At 40.4% G+C, this 16,869-nt stretch overlaps 1 pseudogene; it reads left to right on the top strand.

The window, feature by feature from the left end:
* Nucleotides 1–11,436: 11,436 nt before the first annotated feature.
* LOC149230870 (uncharacterized) lies at nucleotides 11,437–13,059 on the top strand (annotated as a pseudogene).
* Nucleotides 13,060–16,869: the final 3,810 nt, after the last annotated feature.

Genomic DNA, 16,869 nt, shown 5'->3' with positions numbered 1-16,869 from the left:
CCAAGCCACAGCCATACATATACTCCGAAGTATGCATCCCATTCTGTATCAAAGTCTCTGACCTCAGCTCCTCAATGCTTCAGATCCTCCAAGTCCACCATATATGAAGTCCCTAAAAGTCATAACCTCATGTCATCATGAGCTCCATGAGTCATCTCCAACCAACACTCTAGCAAGCATACAAGTCTCGGCCTAAAGGTCTCTGCAAGATGCCTCAGCTCTCCATGTAGTAGGAATGCTCCATAGTCTGCTCACAACTTCATCCAAGTCCATGGCCTTGTTGTACAAGAGTGCACAACCTCTCCATCGGCTCATAAGTAAAACATCTCCATGTCACACCAGCAAATCCACCTGCACAACATTCCTGCCTTGGCACTCCTCATTGGATGCCCATAAGTGACACCTCTACAAGTGCTCCTACATCATGTCCCTGCATAAGACTGTCGTGCTCCATGTCTCCAACCTGATGTCCATGACTAAGTTTCCCATGTAGTCCAACCAAGTAGACCCATCACAACAATCGGTCATCCCATCCAAGTCTGCATATTCGGTCTAGTGAACTCGGTCACCCAACCATATCATCATCATCATGAGTCCCTTCCATCATAGCTCCCCCACTGAAGGTTCCACCAAGACTTGCTCTTGGTCTTGGCCATGAGAAGTCCACCCAAGTATCATCATACCCAAGTGTGTGCCCTTCAATCTGTCCATGAGTCATGTCGGGTACTTAGCCAATTCTCCATGTGGCTAAAGCATGACCCAATCCTCCGCAATGATCATCATGTTCCTCCCTTATCACGGGCCTTTGTACCTTCTACCATAAGGTCACAAACAACCCCAACAAGTCCTGCAATAGTCAACAATCCTTGCTTCTCCATACAAGGTCTCATTGTAGACATCCATGGTAAGATCCTCCCTAGCATCAGCAAACTGATTTTGCCCTTCCTTGCATACGATCCATCTACCAAATGCTCAAATGAAACACAAGTATCAATAGTACTTACATCATCATCATGAGGCTCCTCCATGTGAGTATCCTCATCCATCCATGTCTGCAAACTGCACGATCCTGGTCCAACTTGATCATCCTCAAGTTCATCCTCCATCGTTGTCACGTCTACAACATCTTCAACCATCACGGCTTCCTCTTCCTTGTCAGCACAACCTGTGACTTCATCTTGCTCCATTGTCCAACCAAGTTGAAGAAGTTCGTCTTCAACATTCTTTTCCAAGACTTCAAGTTCCTTTCGAATCCGGGGGTTCTCTTCTTTCAACCGCTTCAACCTGTATAAGGTAAGCAAGAGCTTCCCTTCGCATTCTTCCAAACTTGCCATGCCTTGTCGTTCAGCTTGGCCCAAGCACAAAGCTTCTCCTCTGCTAAACCTATTTCACCATTCACCTGAATCACCCTGATATTCCACCTGTCACCTGCAAAACTTGAACTCCCTTTCAAGTCTTCGGTCTTCGTAGAATCAGCTCCTTGATTCAGTTCACCAGCTCTGATACCACCTGTCACAAAGTGCAGGTGTGTATCAGCTTCAATGCTTCAACACTAGCACCAGCTCCCTTGCACTGGCTCTGATACCACCTGTCACGATAGTGCAGTGGGATTAGCACTTTATCGTCAACCCGATCAGCTTCCTGATTATCAGCTCTGATACCACCTGTCACACCCCTACACTGGCGGTACTCTTCCAACCGCACTATAGTGAGGTGCGGCACTACCAACCATTTTCTTTTCACCAATACTTATGATTTTAGACAACGCCTAACATTCCATACTGAGTTTATTTTTTATTACCAAGTATTATCTTTATCCTTTATATAGTGAAAGCCCATAACATTCACATAAACAACATTAAACAAGAGAAATGCACAACAGTATAAAGGGAGGGGCAACTCCCTGCAATATGAGTCTGCTCGAATCAATATATATAATCTTTTTATAAGTACAAGTTAAATCTTAGGAAACCCCAAATTTACACTTAGCCAAATTTCCAACTTTGGTAAACTTGGTTGCCCAGCTCGTCGGCACCTCTGCACAGTCACCGCACGACTCACCAACCCTTCGTTCACCTCGTCGCACGATTGTGTTGTTTGCCCAACTTGGGCGCGCCTCGTCATAACCAAGTCGCCACACACGGGCGCCTTCGCACGAGTCACACCTTCGTTCACAACCTCAACACTTCACCGTTTCCACCGTTTTGTCGTGCACGGCGCGCCCTACCCAAGTCGCCCGTCCGCACGATTCTTCGTTTCGACATGCACGATGCGCCCTCGCCCGGCCACCCGTCCGCATGTCCACCCGTTCACCCAAACTCGTTCACCTGAACAACTTCACCCGAGTCACCACACGACTTCACTCGGGTCGCCACACGACTTCACCCGGTTCGCCCGAACGACCTCACCCGAGTCGCCACACCACTTCACCCAGCTCTTCGGAACGACTTCACCCGGGTCGCCCAAAGACCTCACCCAAGTCGCCCGAACGACTTCACCCGAGTTTCCTGCCCGACGACCTCGCTTGAATTCTGCCTGAACGACCTCGCCCAAGTTCTGCCTGAATGACCTCGCCCGAGTCCTGCCTGAACGACCTCGCCCGAGTTCTGCCTGACAACCTCGCCTGAGTTTTCTACACGAGTTTTTCGCCCGAGTTTCTCACCCGACTTTTCCTGCACGCGTTTTTCACCCGAGTTCCGCCCGAAGTGCGGGCTCATCCACGCACTGCAGAACTCCTTGATCGAACTCGTGATGATCGAATGATGGTCGTTTGCCTCCAAATGCCCTCCAATATATACGGGCGGGTGGCGGGTTATGTCACCCGGTCGACCCACGCCCAACGCCCAAGCCGACTCGTTCATAATGTGTTGTCTCGCCCAGGAGGAGGGTCGGCCCGCCCAACTCATGGGACCGCCCCCTCAACTCGCCCAACACCTTATAAACTCGTCCAAGGTTCATTTCGTTTCACATTTCGCACGAGCTCCTCGAACGCACTTCACACAGTGGAGTCGCCTGGACCGCAGGTCCTTACAACCAGGGTGTAGACGTTGAGAATTTGTCGTGCTTACCCATCGCCCCCTTGGATCCCGCTGGGCACTTATTCCTGGTCGTCGAAGGCCTGATGCAACCGATCTCTAGCGTGATCATATGAGCAAGGCTGTGGAGCGACCATTCCTTGAGGATCCTAGCCGCATCTGCCCTGTGGAAAGGAAAATTTGCGGCAAAAAAGGTGGATCTTATTCTAGATCCAGACCCTAGCGCTGCCCGTGGCCTGAGATCTATTCTCCCAACAGCATAAAAGATTCGATCTCGTCTTGGGTATCTCCCCTCCTCCGCTTGCAAATAGTCGGCAACAATAATCGCCACGTAGAAGTCGCCGTTGTTGTTTTGCGGTCTCCTTTCAAGTCTGATCTTGAAAGCCTACACCCTCATCTTTTCCATGTTACAGCCATCAAATTGCCTGCGAGGCAGTTCAAACCAGGCACTGCTGGATTTGACAAGAGAAGCCCCAAGGAAGGGTTTCTTCATTGCTAGTTGCTGCATACTCAGTTTGGACTTCGCGGCGTGCACACCTTCACTATTCGTCCACCACTCCTCAAAAAAATCTCAATTAAATGTCTATTTATATGAGTTGTTTTTATACATTTTGAATTTATTTGTTTATTTTATTTTGGATGCTTTTGTGATTTATGATATAATTAAGGTTCGAAACAGATAAACCCCATATTTTCTATGTGATTTCTCCATAAAATCTTAACAATGTTTCTTTTATTTAAAATTATAAAATTAATGTATTAATATTTATTAATCAACCTTGATTAATCTATATATTATTATTTTATTGACAATAATATCATAATAAAAAACGTTAAGTATCATTAGGAATTGGATTTTCTTTATTAATAATAATAAAAAGAAATTAGATTTTCTTAATCACTAAGTTCATTTCTCCACCATTTTTGGAGAAAAAATAGTAAGTTGTGTTTATCGGGTCATGTTGACAAGTTTTGAAGTTTTCAAATCCAATATACCCACGTGTCAATTATGGATTTTATGATTGGCTAGGGTAGGGTCTCTGTCTACATGATAAGGTGAACAAACATGAAGCCCTCATGAATTAGAAACTCTTCTAATTTCTCTCACACACACACTTATTTTCTTTCAAATAATGTTGAACAAATCAAACTTGCAAGATGCAAATTGGTTGACCAAGGAAATCGAGCTCATTAATTACATTTGGGACACGTTTTTGAAGTGGCTTTCCAACACATTTGCACGGCCAAATGTTATATCCAAATCTCCGTGCGCGAGATGACGGTGGTGGAGAGTGAAACGCGCAGGACACCTGATGCGTTGTTGATCGAGGCTATTCCCTTCAAACACAATCCCCGCCCTCCATTTGTCAAAAACAATAAAGAGTCACATCCACCCGGGAATTTCGGCGAATAATAAAATAGTTTTTTAATATATATTTTTTTATATTTTATTGAATATTACATTTTTAATATAACTTAAAGTGTGTAACAACAAAATTTGAATGATTAAAATGTTTTTGTTAATTTACATTTTTTTATATTTTATTAAAATATTATATTTTTATTATAATATTTTATATATTATATTTTTATTATAATATTTTATAAATTTATATAGTTTAAATTTGTATGGGATAAAAAATATTCTCTTAGATATATATTCAAAATAATAAATTAAATCAAAGCTATAATTTATTTTAAATTTAAATATATTTAATTTTTATATTTTATTAAAATATTACATTTTATTTTATTTTATATTATATATTTTTATATTTTATATTTTATTGAAATATTACAATTGAAAGATAATCGCTGAGATATCTCTCGGTATGTCAATTCAATGCGTCAACGAAATAAAGCCATTGTTGTTCCCCATTCTTCAACAGCCACCCGACAAATAAAAACAGGATCCCGCAAATAAGCCATTGTTGTTCCCCATTCTTCAACAGCCACCGACAAATAAAAACAAGATCCTGCAAATATTAAAAAAATATCAGCCCAGGGCGGAGAGGAACCCACGCTTGGACAGGGCATCCGCCGCACCAGGTAAAAATGACCTCACCTATTTATTACCATACGTGGTAAACTTTGTTGGAATGATAATTCCAACTGCAGGTGGACAGGGTCAGCGATGGCAGCCAACTCAGCAGCCGTATATAACCCCAAAACCACCGCATTGAAACCACAAAACTGCCCAAAACATATCGCACCGCCATCCAAGGAAAAGCGGTTTCCGTATGCTTGGCTCCGATTGGATTTGGTGCAGACGCGTGTCACACACCTGACATCAGCCAACGTCACTTTCTCGGGTGGTAAAGCTCAGCAGTTAAGTGCCTTCCGATATCAACCTCCGCCGTCCGATCTGGTTGTGTGTTCTCCACCGTCGATCTCCGAAGTTGCAGCCCGTCCGCGTCAAGTCAGAATTTTTGCGTGGAGTGTGGACAATGCTTGGTTGACTGTCGTCCTATCTGCGATGGAAGAATTAATGGTTTTTAATGGTTTTCGTATTGTTTGGTGGAGTCCCATTAATATGGGCATGGGCGCTTAGTTTTAACATAGTTTTTATATATATGTTTTATATATATGCGTTGACCATTATTTTCATAAATACACATGGAACGAAAAAAAAGGTGTGCGTGTTTTTATATGTGTTGGTCATTGTGAAATGTGAGCGCGCGAGAGCTGAAGTGTATGCTGTAGTTTTTATTGAGTCGTGCCTGCGAGCAAGTTAATTTGGGCATGGTGGCTGTGCACAATGTGAGTGCGTTTTTTTATATATGTAATGCCCATTAAAAACCAGAGGTGAGCGTGGTTTATATGTTTTATACATATATGTTGGCCATCGTGAAAGAGATGAGCGTGGATTGTTTTAAGTGTTGGCCATTGTAAAAATGATGGAGGCAGCATAGTGCACAGCAGTGCGTAGTAAAGCAAAGAGGAGATGAATGCACAACAGTGCTATCCGCAAAGATGAAAGGTGCAGCAGCGAAAGAGCAGGGAGAGCTCAGAATGAAGACCAGCATGTGAAGCAGGGGAAGATATTGCACAACAGTGCATAGATCTTTTTATGTATTGGATTTGCATGGAAATGCAAAAGAAAAGAGTGCTCAAGCATTCTTGAAATTATGAATGTAATTTACTGCATATGTGTAAAATATTTTTACAGCAGTATGTGTAAAAATAGTTTTACAGCAGTAATGTAAAAATGGGTTTTACAGCAGTAAACCCAGCACAGTGAACTCTCAGGTGGAGAGAAAAGACAGAGCTTTTGTTTTTGCTGAATGCAAGTTTTTTGGAAGATCCCTCTGAGTGAAAGAGGATGAATGTGTATCAGTGTTTTTGTTTTAATGAATTGAAATGATTTTATGGCTGTGTAATACTCTGTTCTGAGTTATTTTTTTAGAAAGAGGTTCTCTGCAAATGATCCTGGAACAGTAGAAACAGAGCATTGCCTCTGTGGTATTTGCTTGAATGGTTTTTGGTATTTTTCCCCTTGAAAAATACCCAACAGTGGTATCAAAGCTAGTCCAGGCTCTTTGAAGACTCAAAGAAGCTGAAGGAAGGTGTTGTTGCAGCAGTCAAACCTCTCCAGCAGTGTGAAGCCACAGCCAAAAGGGTTAAGGTATTTCTCAAAGCTTTCCTTTGTGTTACTGTTGAAGAAATAGTCAGTGATTTAAAAGAAAACACAGTCAAGTATTTAAAGCCTAGATAAGAATGGCAAGGTCAAAGAAGAAAGCCTCCAGGGCTGTTAAAAATGTGTCCCCCCCCTCTACTAAACTAGAAGGCAATCCATTAGAATACATTTTATTTGAAACCCCAAAGTTTGATGGAAACTTTGATGTATGGGAAATAAGGATGAGGGCCTTCCTAATGTTTGAGGGGATTGAAGTCTGGGAGTCAGTGATTGATGACAGCCAGAAGGATAAAGAATCCATGGAGTATGATGCACAAGCAACAAAGACTATCTTGGATGGACTCCCTGATTCTGTGAAGAGGAATCTAGGAAAATATACATCAGCAAAAGATATATGGGACAGACTGCATGACCTTCATGCAAAGGGAGCACTGACCATGACAATGAGTCAAGAAGAACCCATCATAGAAGCTGAGAATGAAAAGCTTGACCTCATCAAGCTTTAGGTAAAAGAAAGGGATGAAGAGCTTACCAAGCTTAAGAAGGAGCTTGATCAATGCAAGAGGAAACATCATGAAGAAGTCATATCCATGACAAATCAGCTGAATGAAGCAAAGAAGCAGGCAGATGTCTTGTCAAGTCAACTTGAACAAAGACACAAGAGACTGAATAAGCTTGTGGAAGAGATTGGACAGTACAAGGTAGAGGTCTCCTCCCTTAAGTCTGAACTACAAGAAGCCAAGAAGCAGGCACAAGGAGCTGAAAAGAAAATGAAAAGCAGTCAAGCAAAAGATGAAGAAATCTCCAAAATGAAAACAGATATTATCTCCTTCAAAGTAGTAGCAGCTGAAGCTACTCGTAGCAAGGAAGAAACTGAGGGACAACTAGCAAAGAAAAATAATGAATGTGAAAAGTTAGAAGAAGAGATTGTCCTCCTCAGGAAGAAGGTTGAAGGGATGAACAAGATAATGAAGAGCTCTCAAGCATTGGATGACATGCTCAGCTATCACAGATCTCCATTTGATAAATCAGGACTTGGGTATGTAGCTGAACCCTCAAACAAGGATGAGGATGCTTTAAGCAAAGGAGATGTGAAGAAGCCAGAAAGAGATGGTGATGCTCCTAGTTCCAGCAAAGGCAAGCAGAAAAATGAAGGCTGCAATAGAAGGAATCCTGCTCCAAGAAGAGAACCAGTTTCAAGAAGAAATGTAGCTGATGGCAAAAAGGCAAGAGGCAATGGTGATCATCAAAGGATCTCAAGGCAGCAAGGCTTCAGAAGTACATCAAGGAAACCTCCATCTCCCAGGTACCAAAGTTCATTTTATGGTTATTGTTATGCTTGCTCAAACTTTGGTCATATGGCAAAAGACTGTAGAGCATTTCATAAAGATAAATGTTGTGGTCTTCGACAACCTCCAAGAGACAATTTTAGAAGAAATCATGAAATGTCATTCATGAAAAATGTTGAATGTTTTAAGTGTCATAACATTGGGCATATGGCACGTGACTGTAACTTGACATGGGCTCTTACACAAGCTAGACCCATGCAAAAGAAGAAAGTTACACAAGTATGGAGAAGAAAAGAAATACAGTGTGAAAGCCCCTTAAGCAACGCAGCTGATCTAAGTTTGTTTTGAGAAAACTTGCCAAAAGAAGACAAGCATACATTAAAGGGGAGCTTGTAATTTTTTGTTTGCTGAACTGTATTAACAGTCATTTGTTGATGGAGGATGTACTGCAGCGCAGCAGTTGCAAATGAAATCTTTGTTAATCCCTCTAATAGGTAATATGCAGCAGTGATGAAATCAGCAATGTTTTTGCTTTGTGTTTATGCAATATGCACAGAAATGCATAAAGAAGAAAAGATGGCAGCGCTGAAATGTAAAGAGCAGCAGCAAGATAAGAGAAAAATGCAAAGCATGGAGACCCTCACAGCAGTGGGAAGATAGAGCATAAGACAGCAGTTTGGAAATTTTTTTTGGAGCACATGGATTAGAATGAACAGCAGTTTAAATTTTTTTTGTGATGCACATGCATTGAAATGCATAGCAATGGAATGTAGTTTTCCTTTTATGTAAAGTGAGAGAATATACTCACAGCAGAGTGAGTATAATACACAGCAGATTGAAATGTTTTCTATTGGGAATGAAAATGCAAAGCAGTAAGAAGAAAATGAGAAGAAGGCAAAACGCAGCAGAACGTAAATGCCCAGTGGCTGAGAATGCAATGAAATTCTTTCACACAGCAGTAAAAAAAATGTAATGTTTTTTTTGCAATGCAGCATGCAAAGAAATGCATAAGGAAAAACAAGGACAGCAGATTTTTAATGCACACTGGATGTATAAGAATGTGTGTGGCAGCAGAAAGCCAAAGGAATTGCACAGTAGTGTATTGTGTAAAAAAAATGAAGACTAAGATTGTGTGAAGCAAGGGTGCATGAGAAAAGGCAGCAGCCTGTGTTATTTTTTTGTAGAGAATGAAGTGCCAAGAGTATGGGCACACAACAGTATGATGAAACAAAAGGCAGCGACAGTGCAAATTGCAGAGGCAATGGAGCAGCAAGAAGTTATGGGCAGCAGCGTGATGGCAAGAAGGAGAAGCAGACAGCAATGCAAATAAGAAAATGCAGCAGCATGAAGTTTTGTTGAAGAAATGAAAGGTAATGGACAACAGCACATGTAAAAGAAATTTTTTTTACAGCAGTATATGTAACTGTAATGAATGTGTTGTTCATTGAATCGAAATGCAATATATGCAACAGCAGTGTAAATTTGTAAATTGGGACAGTGTAATTGTTCCAGAAAAGACAGAGTATTTTGTCTTTGAAAAGTGCACAAGCAGTGCAAGTGTAGACACAGCAGTGTGGGGTAGACGCAACAAAGAAGATGGCACAACAGTGCAGCAGAGAATATGCAGCAGCATAAAAGAACATTGTAATGAGTTTGCACACACAGCAGTGCAATGAATGTTTGTTTTGGAACTGCACTTGAAGCAGTCATTTGGTGAAACCCTCTGTTAAAGAGGAAGGTGCTTTTCAGCACATTGTCATTAGTGAATCCCTCTATCAAGAGGATGATGCTTTTCAGCATAGTAACAGGTGAATCCCTCTGTCATGAGGAAGGTGCTCTTAAGCACAGTTTCAGGTTAATCCCTCTATTAAGAGGAAGACTATTTTGTTGTGTATGGAACTGCATCAGAAGCAGTTGGTGAATCCCTCCATGTGAGGAAGTGTTTGGGTAAGATTGAATGCCCAGCAGTTGAAATTAAAGGGGAAATGACCTGCTCATTAGGATACGTGGTAAACTACAATATAAGTGTGCAGGGGATAAATAAAATACTATTTAAAAATAAAAATAAAAAATCGATGTAAGTTAAAGAACTACGATATGACGTAAATAAAATATTTTTAAAAAAAAGAAGTCTTCGATGTAAATTAAAGAACACGAGCATCGACCCAAGTCTTCGATGTAAATTAAAGAACTCCTCGCCATGTCTGGCACATGAATGTAACAAGCCACAAGAAACCAATCACACCTCTTATACACCCGTGGAAATAAAATAAAAAACAATAAAGTACACACCGATGGAGCAAACGGATAAATTGAATAGTAGGATAGTTGTTCTCCCATTCAAATATTTTCCACAATTTGAAAGATTTTCCGAATGCAAACACGAGTTGGAGAAAATAGCACCGAGGACGCAGAAAGGAGCGTCCGACTGGATATAGTAATGGCTACTTCACCAGGACCAGACGGCAATCGTAAACGGGTTTCGCCTTTCAAACCGCGGTTAGAAAGAACGGAAACAAGCCAGTCTACGAGCAGCAGCCGCAGCAGCTATTACCCGGGCGGCCATGGAGATTCTGAAGAGATAAGCCGGACCAGAAGGCCCGAGGGGTGTGGTCTGGACATGATCACGTCTTCTAAGGCGGCAGCGCCCGAGAAGAAACTTACTTTAATTGCCTTCAGGCTTGCTATTCTAGAGAAAGCCGCCACCGGGCTCGGAACCATTGCCTTCGTCTGGGCCACAGTCGTTATCCTTGGAGGTTACGCGGTAGTCTTAGACACGCCGGACATCTACTTCGTGACTATTATATTGTTGATAGAAGGCGCTCGAATCTTTAGCCGCAACCGCGAGCTTGAGTGGCAACACGAGACGACGCTGTCCATGGCTACTCTCAGAGACGACGCTAGACGCATGAGCAACAGATTCTATAACGGCGGCACGTCTATATTAAGGCTCTGTTGCACATATTTCCTTGATAAGTCAAATCCGAGCCGGGGCCGGCGTGTAGAAGAAAATGGTCGGTCATCTGAAGAGCATAGTGCAGGTGTGGATGAACACGGATTTTTGAAGAGAACATGGTCTACGTCCAAGGTTCAATTGGTGCCTTATACCGGGTGGCTCTCCATATCAAAAAATGTCAGCAAGTTGCTCTTCTGGCTGCAATTGTTTGCGGCTTCTACATGCGTCATCTTGTCTGTCTATCGGCTAAGCAGGCAGAACTTCGACCATGTTGTGGGCAATGAAGATACGAATAATTGGAAAATTGCGCTTAACATTTTCTACGGTGTGGCCCTGGCGGAAGCTCTTTTGTTTCTGCTGGAGAAAGCCTACTGGCAACGGAAGATCGTCGCAATGAAACTGCTCACCGAAGTCAACGAAGAATACGGCTTCGACGCGTCTGAGCTCCACACCGTCCGCCGCTTTTTCTATGACGCGTATTCTCAGTGCATCAAAGAAAGTGTTTTCGACGGGCTGAAGATGGATTTCGTGACATACAGTGTAGAGCTGCTGCTGCAGTCCGACGGGGGCCATGGGCAGCAAACGGGGACGCAGATCCTGCGTGCGCTTGTTAACAGTGATCGATTCTCGGAAGAGACGTTGAGGGCAATCGGAACCATGAGCGACGTGGTGGAGAGGCTGATTGAGATGCTCAATTGGAGTAACCATCACGAGCAGGAGATTCGGAGAGCGGCTGCGGAGATCATCACCAAATTGGTGAGGACAAACCGGAATTGCATTCGAGTAGCAGCCATCGCGGGGTCCATGGAGTCCATAGCCTCTTTGTTGTATGATAGCAAGCAGATCGAAATCCATTCGAGTGATTTTGCCAAGACGAGTAATCTGCGCAGGCAGTACTGGGATACGGGGTAATCTGCTTCAGTGAATACGAATACTCGTTTTTCACTCTTTTGGGGCTTCGGATACTGAAAAGTTTGGCTAAAGATCATGTCAACTGCGCTAAAGTTGGAGGCAGCAAAGAACTTCTTCCAAAGATTATAGGCCTCGCAGAGATAAATCCAAACACCCCGGCATCAGAAATCAAGACTGTCAAGCTCGCTCTGCAGCTCGTCAGAATGTTGACAAGCAGTACAGGCTTCACGGGGAAGATTCTAAAGAAAGAGATCTGTGAGATAGTCTTTGCCATAAGCAATCTCAGAGACATTCTCGAATACAGAGAAGTATCGACGCCTGCTCTGCAAATCCTGGCTATCGACACGCTGACCAGTCTTGCACTGGACGATGCGGGGCGAGAGAGCATAGGGAGTACTGGTGGAGTTTTGCGTCATCTCTTCTCCATGTTTTTTGGGAGAGGAGTGATATTAGTGGAGTCCAGTACGTTGCGACGATGACGAAGCTGGTGAGCAAGGCAGGAGAGGCCCTGGCTCTTCTTTCTCTTGAAAGTAAACACAACTGCCGAAGAATCATCAGCCTTAAGTTACAGGGTCTAAGCAAATATGACCCCAATATAATCGTAACGCTGATCTCTGTGCTGGATGACGAGATTCAGGGGATACATGCAGCGAGAATTCTTCGGAATCTGTGTTCATACACTGAAACAGATTACGCTGATTGTGCGAAGTCACAGCTATTGTAGCTCAGGTATAGTACTGTTATCAAAACGTCAATCCCCAAATTAATTTCGATACAATCCACCAAAGCTTTTTTGTTATACTTTTTCAGGTTGTGAAGTCCTCAATAGAGAAACGGGGCACGCACCAGGAAGCCGCCATAGGACTGGCTGCTCAGATCGTCAAGCTTATGTCCAAATCGGATTTCGATCGTGTCTTCACAGAATGGATGGCTGTAACAAATAGATCATTGGTTTCGGAATTGGTGGAGGTCTTCCGGAGGCACCCTCGTCCTTCAAAGGAGTTTCCGAGTATCAGGAGATTTAGCATCGAGCTTCTGATCGGTGTTATGCAGATGGACAGAGCAGCAATAGTAATGAGGTCAGAATTGGAGGTGGCTTTGAAGGGAGTGCTGGAGACGACGTCGGAGTTGGAGAGTTACAGTACATTCTCCAGCAGTATGGGTTTGAGCAGGCACCGCCTTCCCATTCAATCCCTTGTTGAGTCTGCCATGGAATTTCTTCGTGATTGATTGATACATAGGAATGTAATATAAAACTGCGCCACCAACGGACCGGGGGATTCAATCGTCGTTCCGAAGTGTCTCTCTTAAAATACATTGACAGAGTTATGAAAATGCAACCCCTTGGAAAATAAAGAATTGCATCAAAATGTTCGGTCGTGATTCACACTCTTAATTTGATTAGGAATTTCTAAAATCTATGATATTTTTTTTATTATTATTATTTAGCAAAGGGAAATCCATCTCTCTTGGTGAATATAATAATATGTCGTGAAGTATTCACATATTTTATCTTAATTTAAGTAGGAATTTTTAAAATAGATGAGAATCTAATAAAAATGATAAGTAAAGTTGTTTAGTTCAGATTTTTTAACGGAAATTTATTTCTAAATCAGTTTGTTTATCTTAATTTGATCAGGAATTTACAATTTGAGTTTACAATTTGAGTAGATGAGAATTTTAGGAATTTACAATTTGAGTAGATGAGAATTTTATTTTTATTTTTTATTTTTTTAAATAAGGTGATGAAGATTTAGTGATTTTTTAATTTATTTTTTCAAGTAGAAGAGGATTTATTGATTTTTTGTTTTTATTTAAGGTTTAGATTGATTCTCAAGAGAATATGCTCGGCATATGTTTAGTCTTAATGTTTATCCATGATTGTAATGATTGTAATGATATTGTGTATCTATATGCTTTGACCTTGCATGACATACAGGATTGTTCCCCAATTTGATGGTACTTTGATTATCAAATCTTATCACTGTAGGCTCTTGTTGACCTTCACCAACATCTTCAAGTAGTATTCTAAGCCATATAGCTATACAGGTAGCACTATGTAATGCTTTATACTTTGCTTTAGTTGATAACAAGGAAATTGTTGCTTGTTTCTTACTGCTCCATGATATAGCTTCGGATCCTATATTAAAGACGTATCCATTGGTGGATTTCCTGTCATCTAGATTTCTAGCCCAGTCAGAATCAGAATGACCTGTCAATTCAACATTACAAGCATTAGTATATTCAATACAAAAATTGATAGTTCCCTTTAAATATCGAAGGACCATTTTTGCAGCTAACCAATGGCTTTCATGAGGCTTAGCCATGAATTGAATAAGTATGCTTACTACATAAGCAATGTCTGGTCTAGTGGTAGTGAGATAATTCAGACTTCCCACTAATTGTTGATACAATGTTCCATTCACCTCTTTTGTTTCATCTTCACTTCTCAATTTGATATTTTGTTCCAATGGAGTACTCACTGCTTTACATCCATTCATATGAAATCTCTTTATTACTTCATTTGTATATTTTCTTTGTGTGATTAAGATCCTTCATCTCAAATTCATGTGATAACTTCATTTTTATATCTTTAATCAATTTATCAATGCTCCCTGTTATTATTAGATCATCAACATATATAGAGAGTAATACTATATCCCCATTTCTATCTGTCTTAACATACAAATTAGGATCATTTTTGCTTTTGTTAAATCCTTGTTGAAAGAAGAATTTGTCGATTTTCTCATTCCAAGATCTGGGTGCTTGTTTTAGTCCATATAAGGCCTTTTTTAACTTGCATACAAGATGTTTTTGTCCCTTCTTTACAAATCCTTCTAGTTGAACAAGATAAAGCTTCTCTTTTAATTCACCATTTATAAAAGATGACTTCACATGTAATTGATATAGTTTCCAATCATATTTAGTTGCTAATGTTATCATTATTCTGATTGTATTCATTTTTGCAACCGAAGCAAAGGTATCTTCATAATCTATACCTTCTTTTTGTGAATAACCTTTTGCAACCAATCTTTCCTTATACTTGTCTATGCTACCATCTGCATTAAATTTTCTCTTGTACAACCATTTTGATCCTATAGGAACTTTATTTTCAGGTAATTTTGTTAATTCCCAAGTTTCATTTTTCATTATAGAGACATATTCTTCTTTCATAGCTTCCATCCATTCTTTATGATTTTTAGCTTGTTCATAATTTAAGGGCTCAAAAACAATCATTACTTGAGACATTAAAGCATAATATTTATATCTGATAGTGGTTTGAATCTGTCATGTTGACCTTCTTAGAGGTTCATTATACTGTGGAGTACCTTCTCTTCTTCTTCTCTGTGGAGTGCCTCCATCGCTTCTTTATGGGCTTTGACTTCTTGGTATGTCTTCTAGAATGTCCATGTTTTCTTGAGCTTGAGTTTATTCCACAACTTTTTCTTCTTACTTAAAGATGTCATAAGGAGGCCGCCATACATTACGTTCATCTTCCTTTATTTGTTTATCTGCATGCTCATGAAATATAACATCTCTACTTGCAAAGACCTTGTGAGTACTTTGATCATACATTTTATATGCTTTTTGATTAGTACAATATCCAATAAAAATGCATTTCATGGCTTTGGCATCTAACTTTCTCCTATTCTCTTTAGGAATATGAGCAAAGGCCTTGCATCCAAATATCCTGAAATGACTAACTTTAGGTTTAAAACCATAAAATGCTTCAAATGGCGTTTTGTGCTCAAGATACTTAGTAGGGCTTCTATTTTTAAGATATGCAGCTCTGTTGATGGCTTCAGCCCAAAAACTGTTAGAAAGTCCTTTACTTTTTAACATATTATGAGCACATTCAACTAATGTTCTATTCTTTCTCTCAGCTACTCTATTTTCCTGAGGTGTATGTGGTACTGTAAATTGTTGCATAATTCGTTTTTTTTTGTAATATTTGATCAAAGCTCCTGAAGTGTACTCACCACCTTTAGCTAATCGAAGAATTTTAATGCTTTTTCCTGTTTGATTTTCAACCATACTCTTGAATTCTTTAAAGTATTCAAACACATCACTTTTGTTTCTTATCAAGCACACCCAGGCATATCTAGTGCTTTCATCAATAAATATAAGAAAGTAATATGCTCCACCAAGTGACTTAGTTTGCATTGGACCACATACATCAGTATGCACTAGTTCAAGTATTTCACGTTTCTTCTATTTTCACGCACATGAAATTATTCCATATGTTGTTTTCCTAGTGCACAACCAGTGTTCACCCTTATTATTTGGAAGGCTTTCTACCATAAATTTCTTTTGTAGTAACATTAGGTCATTATGATTTAAGTGTCCATACCTTTGATGCCAAAGCTCTATATTTCACATGCCTGTTGAAGCCAAAGCTTGATGTCCATTCTTCATTACATCCAACTTGTATAATCCTCCAACTCTCATTCCTTTTGAAACAACCTTGTAGTTGTCCTGCACATCCTTTACCAAACTATGTGATTTCACAAATTCAACTTTTAAATGTTGATTTGTAATAGTAGAGACCGAAATTAAGTTCTTCTTTAATCTTGGAACATACACCGCATTTTGAATTTGTTTTTCTTATCCATTAGGAATCATAGCACTTATATCACCATATCCTTTAATTTCATGTGATCTATTATCTCCTAAATAGATGTGTCGACCATAGTTTATTAACCCCATGACAACTATCAAACCAATCTCTTTTGCATGACATGTGGATTTATGCACCAAAATCTATAAACCAAGCATTATCATCATCAGTTTCTCCTGATAAAGCAACATTGGACACAAAAAATTTAAGATTGCTAAAGTCATGACTAATTGCTTCATCTCTATCAACATAATTACCTAAATGCATTCTTTGTTTAAATTGATTAGGCCTTATTTTCAAGCAATTCTTAGCAAAATGACCAGGTTTTCCACAGTAATAACACACATCATCTCTACTTGATTTGTCATTTCCCCTTGGTAAATGTGTACCTTGAAATGATTTTACCTGTGGCTTTCTCCCTT

The sequence above is a fragment of the Pinus tabuliformis genome, chromosome J (assembly GCF_031772625.1).
Source record: "Pinus tabuliformis cultivar Carrire ecotype Pingquan chromosome J, CPIR1, whole genome shotgun sequence".
Classification (NCBI taxonomy): domain Eukaryota; kingdom Viridiplantae; phylum Streptophyta; class Pinopsida; order Pinales; family Pinaceae; genus Pinus; species Pinus tabuliformis.
This window is presented reverse-complemented; position numbering and strand designations above follow the sequence as displayed.